Source organism: Gossypium arboreum, chromosome 13, assembly GCF_025698485.1.
Source record: "Gossypium arboreum isolate Shixiya-1 chromosome 13, ASM2569848v2, whole genome shotgun sequence".
NCBI lineage: Eukaryota > Viridiplantae > Streptophyta > Magnoliopsida > Malvales > Malvaceae > Gossypium > Gossypium arboreum.
The window spans coordinates 101,604,233-101,615,038 of record NC_069082.1 but is presented as its reverse complement, the minus strand read 5'-3'; the positions used below and the strand labels follow the sequence as shown (position 1 = coordinate 101,615,038).

The following is a 10,806-nucleotide window of genomic DNA, read 5'->3' as shown; positions in this document are numbered from 1 at the left end:
CTCTTTTTAATTTTGCTGGATATGGAACTGGTGGTGAATATTCCTTCGGTACTGGTTTGTCACTATTTTCGGGTTTTTCTTCCCTCCTTTCGCTTTCCACGGCTTCTTGTGCTAACTTTTTTTTCAGGTTCCGCTAACATTTTCCCACTCCTTAATGTAACTGCTTTGACATGCTCTCTAGATTTGGTATTACTAAATAAATTTTTTGGTGGTCTTTCCGAGATTAGTTTAGACAGTTGGCTTATCTGAGTTTCGAGTCCTTGGATCGATGCTTGTTGATTCTTAAGTGCTGCCTCGGTATTTTGGAAACAGGTTTCTGACACCGAGATGAATTTAGAAAGCATCTCTTCAAGGTTTGACTTCTTCTCCTGTTGATAAGGTGGCTGTTGAAAACCTTGAGGATTTTGTGGCTTTGGATTCCCTTGACCTCCCCAGGAAAAATTTGGGTGGTTCCTCCAACCTGCATTATAAGTATTATTGTATGGGTTATTTTGAGATCTAAGGTTATTATTACCCATATAGTTGACTTGTTCCTCTTCGGTTGTGGGATTGAAGGATTGATATTCTATATGCACACCTCCTCCGCTTGAGTCACACCTTATTATTGGATGTACCTGCGTAGAACCAAGAAAACTATTAATATTTTTATTGAGAAGTTTTACTTGATTTGAGAGCATGGTGACTGAATCGATGTTATAGACGTCGGTTGTTTTCGTTGGCTTTGTCCTCATAACTTGCCACTGATAGTTATTCAGTGACATCTCCTCTATAAATTCATATGCATCTTCCGGTGTTTTATTGTTGATGGTTCTGCCAGCAGCTGCGTCAATCATTTGTCTTGTCGAGGGATTCACACCACTGTAGAACGTTTGAACTTGCAGCCAAAGCGGTAACCCATGGTGAGGGCACCTTCTCAGTAAGTCCTTGTATCTCTCCCATGCATCGTAAAGTGTTTCTAAATCCATCTGCACAAAAGAAGAGATATCATTACGCAATTTAGCCGTTTTAGCCGACAGAAAATATTTTAGTAAAAATTTCTCGGTCATTTGTTCCCAAGTAGTGATAGTCCCTCGTGGTAATGAGTTCAACCACTGTTTAGCATTGTTTCTCAGTGAAAAGGGAAATAACCGAAGACGAATGGCATCATCAGAAATGCCATTGATTTTGAATGTATCGTAAAATTCAAGAAAATTTGCCAAGTGCGTGTTGGGATCCTCATCTTGCAAACCATCAAACTGAAAAACTGTTGTATCATCTGAATTGTGTTAGGTTTTAGTTCGAAATTATTCGCAGCAATAGCAGGTCTAACTATACTAGACTCAGTTCCTGTTAAAGAAGGTTTAGCATAATCATACATAGTACGTGGAGCAGAATTTTGATTAGCTGCAATTGCAGAAGGCAGCTGATCGCCTAGTTTTCAGCCATCTCGTCGGTTGGGGTTTGAGTATCGTCTTCTCACTCGTTCTCCGTGTAGCGTAAACTACGCCTTATTTCTCTTTGATTTTTGTGAATTGTACGATCGATTTCTTCGTCAAAGAGAAATGGTCCTGATGGGTTTCTTCTAGTCATAAACTGTAAAAACCTGCCAAGAGAAAGAAAAAAGTAAATTAATAAATAATAAAATAAAATAAAATTGAAAGAAAAATAAATGGCTAAAGTAATAAAAATTTAGTGTTCCTAATATTTCAGTTCCCCGGCAACGGCACTAAAAACTTGATCGCGTGATTCGTAACAAGTAATAAATATTTATAATGAAGATCAAACCTAGACTAACTATTATCACGATGAAATGGCAAGCGCACCTATCGAACAATAGTATAGTAATGGCAAGATTGGGATATCGTACCCAAGGGAACCAAAAATACTAGTAATAACTATCTTTTTATTATTTAGCCTAAGAATAAAAGGGTTTATTTTAATTAACTAATTATTTAAACTAAGAACGCATAGAGAAAATAATTGGGGAATTGCTTTTGGGAAAATCGATTGACTTGAGACAATACCTAAGGAAAAATCCACCTAGACTGTACTTGTTATTCTGGCTCTGAATAGGACGATTTATTCATTCAACTTGTTCCGTAGAAATCCCGAAGTTATGTTATTATCCCTATTCATGACTAATAACGTCTAATCCCTAGATTGAATAACTGAGACTTTTCTCTAATTAACACTCTAGGGTTGCATTAACTCGATCTATGGATCCCCTTATTAGGTTTCACCCTAATCCAGCAAAATCTTGTCATCCTATTTCTAGGCGCGCAATCAACTCCGCTTAATTATGGAAAATGTACTCTTAGACAGGATCTATTCCACCTCTGAATAAGAGCGTGTCTTGAATCAGTATCCTGGGATATCAAAGCAAGAATTAAGAACACATAATTAAGAGCAAGTTAAATATTTATCATACGATTCAAAAAATAATAACAAGATTCGACTTAGGTTTCATTCCCCTTAGGTATTTAGGGGATTTAGTTCATAACTAAATAAGAAAACACCTCAGAAGAATAAAGAATACAAAACATAAAGAAAACCTAAAACTCCTGAAGGGGAATTGAGGAGAGATCTTCAGTCTTAATGATGAATCCGGCTTCTAAGATGGATCAATCGACTTCTTTGGGGTAATTCGTTAGCCCTCTTCTCCGTCTCCCATTTTCTCCTTCTCTAGTGCGTATTTATAGGCTTTGGAATGCCTAGAAACCCTCCAAAGTGGCCTTTTCCAAATTGGACTTAACTTGGGCTTAGCAGGGACACGCCCGTGTGACACGGCCGTGTGACGTGATTGCCAGGCCGTGTTTGATCCGTTATATTGAACACGACTTGTGAGTCAATGGCCAGGCCGTGTGAATCGTGAAAGCCTTGGTCGAAACCCTCGAAAGACACGGGTGTGTGAGCTGCCCTTGTGGCAAGGCTTAGGTCGTGTCATCTTCTCGATTTGGTCTTTTTTGTCCCTTTTTTTTAGCTCGTTTTTGGCTCCTTTTGACTCTTGGCACTCTCCTGAGTGCAAAACATGAAATTAAAGCATTAGGAGCATCGAATTCACCAATTCTAATGAGAAATCATCTATAAAATGCATTAAACATGGGGTAAAAATATGTATAATTTATGGGTTATCACATAACTATTATCAAATTTATGTCAAATGGTGTATGAGCATGGGACATCATTTATTCGACTAACAATCATTAATTTTGATACCATTCAATATAACACACTACAACACATGTCATAAATCAATAACATTCGAATATGTCGTGAGCATGATGCAATGCAAATAGGTTCCTACCCATACTAGTCGTTACACACCAAATGTTCCCTAGAACCCGTCACCCGAACTCCAAAACATTATGGGCTTAAACCCATTCTGGTTAAAACCACAAATAACAATATGCAAAAAAAAATTTCCAGTAAAAATATAGAAAAGTTGCCAGTAAAGAGGCAATAAATCACCATTCCCCTCGGTACTCCAGGTGCAGTGCACTGAGTTGCCAGTAAAGAGGCAATAAATCACCATTCCCCTCGGTACTCCAGGTGCAGTGCACTGACTACAAATAATGCAGACTTAATATGGCGCTAGTACTCCACAGAACTCCTTCGTCAACCACAAATTCCCAGCCCAATGCTTATGCAATCTGTCACAAAACCTCATACATAATTATATCTCAATACTTTTCACATTCATTTGACATGCTCAGCATATCTTCAATAATCACACACTTTCAGTAAATGGAAATAGTGTTCCAATCTTTCAAATTACCATTGTGTTGGTATCAATGATAGTTCAATTTCACATACTTTATGAATTTTCATTGTGCATAAATAGCACCCTTTTCAGTACACAATATAACAAATATCTCATTCGTTTAAATCATACATAAGCTTAATATCTCAACACATTATATCATTCAGTCAAACATTTTCATATCTCCTAGCTCAAATATGCAATTACAAACTCAAACAAACATTCATACTGTAACACCCCGTACCCGAGACCGTTGCCGGAGTCGAACACGAGGTGTTAACGGACTTAATTCATTAATTAAACAGCTCATACAATTCATTTTAAAATTTCCAGACAAGCTAGCTAACTGCATCACAGTGGCTTTAAAAATCATATCTCGAGTTACGAAACTTGAAATCCAATTCCATAAATTTTTCCTGAAACTAGACTCATATATATATCTACTAATTTTTTTCTAAAATTTTTGGTTGGGCCAATTAGTACAGTTTATTAGTTAAAGTCTCCCCTGTTTCAGGGTTCAACTACTCTGACCTCAGTGTATTACGAATCAGATATCTCCCTGTACAGAGCTTCAATGACTAATCCGTTTATCTCTAATAAAACTAGACTCAATAAGGAATCTGTACATATAAAGCATGACTTCTAATTATCTTTGTAAAATTTATGGTGAATTTCCAAATTCAGAACAGGGGATCCAGAAATCGCTCTGGCCCTGTTTCACAAAAATTTAAACATCTCATAAAATATAGCTCATATACCTGTTTTGCTTATTCCATATGAAAATAGACTCATCAAGCTTCGATTCCATAACTTATTCATTATTTAATTCCATTTCTACTATTTTTAGTGATTTTTCAAACTCACGTCACTGCTGCTGTCTGAATCTATTTTATGGTAAATTTTACCTATTTCATGGTTTCCATGGATTAGCTAGCAATTTGACATACATAATACCAAATATGATCATGATTAGCCATTCCAATGGCTAATCATTACCAAGCATTTCTATTTCCATACCACTCAATAACCATATCATAAGACCATATATACAAAATGATTATAATGCTATACATGCCATACTCAAAATATACAAGCCATTATGCCAAGATGGTATACGGATAGTGTGGCGTGCCTCCGACCGTTTCCGATTTCCGAGCTGGCTTGTCAACACTACAAGGAATGAAAAGGAGGAGTAAGCATAAATGCTTAGTAAGCTCACATGCAAATATCAAGTAACATAACCATATAAGCAAACATAAAACATCATTTGCATAATCATCACCAAGACATTCATATCACCTTTTCATTTATCATCTTACCATATTGTTGTTATATCGAGTTTTCAACCCGAGGGTTAAGTACATACCTGTTCAAAGTATCCATTTCACAACACTTACCAATCGTCCCTTTCATCTTGAGTATTCCTCCATTTGAGTAGAACTTTACCCGTTGAACACATCGAATATAATTGGATACATGGAAAGTTTGCACATAAGTGCCACATATGTAGCCAAGCTACCATGTAACCCGCCCATAAGTGAACTCGGACTCAACTCAACGAGCTCAGGCGTTCGCATCCATAAGTGAACTCGGACTCAACTCAACGAGCTTGGATGCCTAGTTACATCTCTCGAACTCGGACTCAACTCAACGAGTTGGACGCTCGCATCCATAAGTGAACTCGGACTCAACTCAACGAGTTCGGATGCTCAACCATCCTAGTGACATGTCACTTGTATCCTAATCTATTCCTAAGGTTCAAACGGGATTTTTCCTCGATCTCACATCTTTGCCGTCTTCCACGGAATATCGAAATCGATACTTGGTGATAGTTCATACTCATCAAGTAATTCACATAATTACATATTATCAAACAATTATCACAAGTATAATATTTCATAATAATTATCATATCATTTAAAAACATTAAAACATTTAAAATAATAACTATGTTACCAACATTTACATATGAACTTACCTCGTATGCGAAAATGGCTATTTTACCATTTCGTCCACAACTTGGTATTTTCCCCATTTTAGCCCGAATTTGATTTTCCTTGCTTTACAATCGAGCTTGGAAGCTTGAAAACCCTAGCCATGGTTTCTCCTTGCTATATTCGGCCATGGGGTTGAAGATGAGCAAAATTGGCTTTTAATTTTGTATTTTAATTCATTTACCCTAAATGACCAAAATGCCCTTACTACTAAACTTTCCAAAATTCCATCCATGTCCAATTTTGTCCATAGACTTAGAAATTGGTAAAATTACTCTTTAAGGACCTCTAATTAATAATCTAATTCAATTTTATGCAAAATACTTCTAGAACACAAGTTTTGCAATTTATTCAATTTAGTCCCAAATTTCAAATTAAGCACTTTATGCATAAAATTTCTTCACGAAATTTTCACACAATCATGCAATCATATCATAGACCTTAAAATAATCATAAAATAATTATTTATATCTCGGATTTTGTGGTCACGAAACCACTATTTCGACTAGGCCCAAAATCAGGATATTACACATACTATCAAACTATCAATTTTGTCAACATGTCAATCTTTTAAGGCTCAAAACATACCTGGTTTGGCCACTCATAAAATCAATAATTTGGCTATTATTCCAATCCAATAAAAAAGATAATTTATCAAATATAATATGCTATTTAACATTTTCAAACAATTTTATGAGTTTAGGACCCACACTTTATTTTTCACTTTCTCGTAGCACACTAGCAAATTTTCCAATTTTTCTTAATAATTCCTTAAACGAACCTAAACCAAAATTAAGTAAAAATTCAATAAATTCACCATTAAACCAGCCCCCAAACACCTACTTATGAGTTCAAACCAATCATTTAAATTATAACTATTTTATGAATTTAAACTAGTTAGATTCCTTCCAATGTATCAATGTAAACCGTAAGTATAATCATTCTTCTCCTTTTCAGATGAATTGGGGCATTTGGGTCAGTACCTAATTCAATAATATACTGGAAAATAAGTAGTTAATTAATGATTAAATCTCTTCATTTAATCAATTCATAAATCAATTCATAACCTTTACCCAACAATTATGTTGGAATAACAAACTAGTTACCCTTAATTGCACTTACGCTTCATGATTTGTGGGATCCGAATGACCAATTGATCAAGAACGTTTTTCCTAATTGAAATGGGTTTAAAAGCTGATTATGAGGGTGCAAGAACTCAAATTAATTCTGGAAAAATATAGGCAAGAACCAAGAAACAAAACAACCCCCTTTCTTGAACATAGGCGTACGCACCACCACCCATGGTGGCCAAAATTAGGGCTGAATTTTAAAATGGTTTGAGACTCATTAAAATATAGAAAAATACTTTTAAAATCATTTAAAATCCCTGAAATTCCATATCTGGAAACATTGGTTTTTATATGACAATATTAATAAAAGAATTAAAGAGAAATGAGATCTTACCCAAACTAGTTGAGAGAAACGACAATGGCACTTTCGTGGCAATGTTAGGGACTGATATTGCGGTTCAAGATTTCAGATTTGGGTCTGATTTAGATGAAGTTAAATGGAAGCAATAGAGTAAAGGGGATGGGGCACAATCTTGATGCAGAAAAAGGAAGAAAGAGATGGTAAAATGGGTAAACGACGACAACAATAGGAGAAAGAGAAAAATTGAAGAGAAAAGATGGGAGGAATAAGGTGAACAACTAGGGTAGGGAAAATTAATTTATAGCTGAAAAATACAATAAAAATTTGTATTTATACTAAAGGTTCAAGGGTATGGATGGCACACACATTAAAAAAACAAGGGATTTTGCAAAATGTAATTATTCTGCAAGGGAAAGGATTCGAACTTAGGACCTCAATTAATTGAAACAATTTATTAAAAATGATGCCATAAAAGCCTAATGTTTATTTCAAAATAAATATTTTTCATATTTCTTTTAAACATTAGGCTTTTTCTTCATTCTTGAAACAATTTTGCAATATTTATTTTCAAAATAATGTGATAAATGGGATTTGAACTTGGGTTTCAGGAAATGTTTCACTAACACTTAACCAACAAGCAGATACCTCATTTATTTCCTAAAAATGCATAGATAATCTCAATAATTAAGGCATGACCACTCTCTCTTGATTCAAAAACCCTATTCTACTAACCCCCGAATTTTGAGATGTAAGTTTTCCCTTCCTTAAAGAAATTTCATCCTCGAAATTTTTTTAGTCACAAAATATGTTACCCATTTTCCTTCAAACTAGGTCACCAAGCTTTCACTACTCAACTCTGATTCCAACAAATTCCAGACAATGCATCTCCTTAAATTCCCAATGTATATCTTGCAGATCTAATTATAGAAATGTTACTAACAAATTTTTTTACACGAATTCCCAATTTTAGTAGAAACTCTACTGGATTACACTTACCACAATATCTACAAATTGGAACCTTAGCTAATCTAATAGTTTCTCTAATAATAACTACTACAACATTTCATTGAGTTTTGGCTCCTCTAGCCCACTTTAAAGGTTGCTAATTTAGACCAGTGGAAGTAGACTCTTTGCTTTTTTGAACTTTAATCTTTTCCTTTCTCTTGCACTCTAAGCATTTACTGTCTCCCTCCATATTAGTCCCCTCAACCATAATCTCGAAAACATTTTCTCTGACTCTCAACACCGCTTGAGACACTACATCATCCCCAACCTCATGGTTTTCACCTTTAAAAGTACGCGCAATCATGATGTCATTCATCTCAAGGTTAGGCATAATTCCTTAAAAAGTAAATGGCTTAACCTGGTAGCTCGACGCTGAACCCATGGCTCCTTATTCTACGGTTGTTTATTATGTATCTTACAATCTTAAATTTGATCTTTAATTTCAAAAAAACACTAGCTAACTTCAATCAATTTTAAGTTTCAAAGAAAAATTAAATACTAACTATTTCAGTTCTATGTTTACAATAATACATCTCAGGTGTTTACCTAGAAGTTAATAGTATCTTTTCTATGGCAATTGGCATCGGAGTCTCAGACCTAATTTTCTTTGTAGAATATCATTTTAAAAATTCTATATGGCTTGTTTTTTTTTTTCCAATTTCCCCTTTTTCATGTATGCATGCATGCAGACTTATTTAAGCAGATTTAAAAACTTAGTCTGAGATTTTGAACCAAGGCTCTGATACCACTAAATATAACCTCCCAAACCCGGCCTAGATTTTATGGCTAGATTGAGAAAGCTACATTAGCCACCGAAATGACTAAGTTAATTTATGTTACTTTTGAAAACTTTAAATAAACTCATTTTAGAGAAAACTATAGTTGTACTTTGAGTTAGCTTAAAAGCATTCATTCATTAGGTCATGTATGCTTATGATTCATTTTATTGTTGACAGTGTTGTTTTATAAAAATTGTTTGCTTGTTGCTCTTTTTTAAAAAAAACTCGAAGTTAAACTAATGCAGCGGAAAAACCATTTTTCAAGTCATTTTGGAAAATTAGTTGCCTTCTCGATTTGTTTTTCAAAAACAGTTTCATTGCAATGTAGTGGAAACTAGGGAACAATATCAAATTTTACTTAAGCCCGATATCATGCATTATCTGGTTTTTATGTTTGAGAAATCCATGCATGCAAAAATCCCCCAAAAAAAAAGTTACCAAGCCACATATAAAAAATAATTAAAAATGAAAAGCCAAAACCAACAAAGACTTAATAATGCTTAATTAAAAATAAAAGTCTGAGGTCCAAGTTGATTCTCCAAATGTCAAGTCCGATCCTAATTTTGAGGTTTACCTAAAAAGTTTAACACTATTGAGGGTGAGCTTATGAAAATCTCAGTGTGAGTCAAACAACTATTTAAACAAACATAAATATCGAATACAGTGAAACAGATTAGATTTAACAAAAGAAAACAGAACCATCATAGCAATGTCATATCGTTACATAACCATTATCAAATTGATGTCAAACAGTGTATGAGCACAGGTCATCATTCATTCGAGTGACAATCATTCATTTCTATACCATTCAATACAACAAAATACAATACGTAGAATAAATCAATGACATTCAAATATATCATGCACATGATGCAATCCAAAAAGGTTCCTACCCATACCATCTGCTACACACCATGTGTTCTCCAGAACCCGTCATCCGGACTCCAAAACAATATAGGCTTAAGCCCGTTGTGGCTATAACCACCAATAACAATATGCAAAAGATTCTGCCAGTAAAAATGCAGGCAAGCTGGCAGTAAAATTGCGATAAATCGTCATTCCTCTCGGTACTCCAATTGCAGTGCACTGACTACGAATAATCTTAACTTAATATGCCATCTGTACTCCACGGAACTCCTTCGTCAAAAACAAAATTCCAACCCAATGCATATGCAATATGTCACACAATCTCATACATAATCATATCTCAATACTTTTCACATTCATTTGACATGCTCAACATGTCCTTAAAAATTACATACTTTCAGTAAATGGAAATAGTGCTCCTATCTTTCAAATTACCATTGTGTTGGTATCAATCAATTTCGTTCAATTTCACATACTTTACGAATTTTCATTGTGCATAAATAACACCCTTTTCAGTACACAATATAATAAATATCTCATGCATTTAAATCATACATAACCTTAATATCTCAACACATTGTATCATTTAGTCAAACATTTTCATATTTCCTAACACAAATATGCAATTATAACTATTTTATATGTAACACCCCAAACTCGGCCCAGACGTTATGGCCAGATCTGACGTGTCACTTGGACTTACGACTAGGTATGCATTTGTTGTTTTAAGTGATTGGGGTGGTCTTTGTAAAAACAACGGTTAAATGAAAAGCCGGTTTATCAATCTTTAGGCTATCCATTTGTTGTGCTTGTTGAGTCTTGGAAAACGTTCATTAATTTTGAAAACCATGTGACCTAACACTAGCAGCTTTCGACATAGTATAAATATAATTAGAAAATAAAACCATAGCGAAAATAAAATAATAAAATAAACTAACTTAGAAAAACCAACTTTGTAGATGATGTGGCCACTCAATCCCTCACAGCTCCA

General features: G+C 34.6%; 1 non-coding gene across 1 annotated transcript; it reads left to right on the top strand.

The window, feature by feature from the left end:
• Positions 1–891: 891 nt before the first annotated feature.
• LOC128287458 (small nucleolar RNA R71) lies at positions 892–998 on the top strand. Its single transcript, XR_008278158.1, has one exon. It is a non-coding gene; the product is annotated as a small nucleolar RNA R71 (small nucleolar RNA).
• Positions 999–10,806: the final 9,808 nt, after the last annotated feature.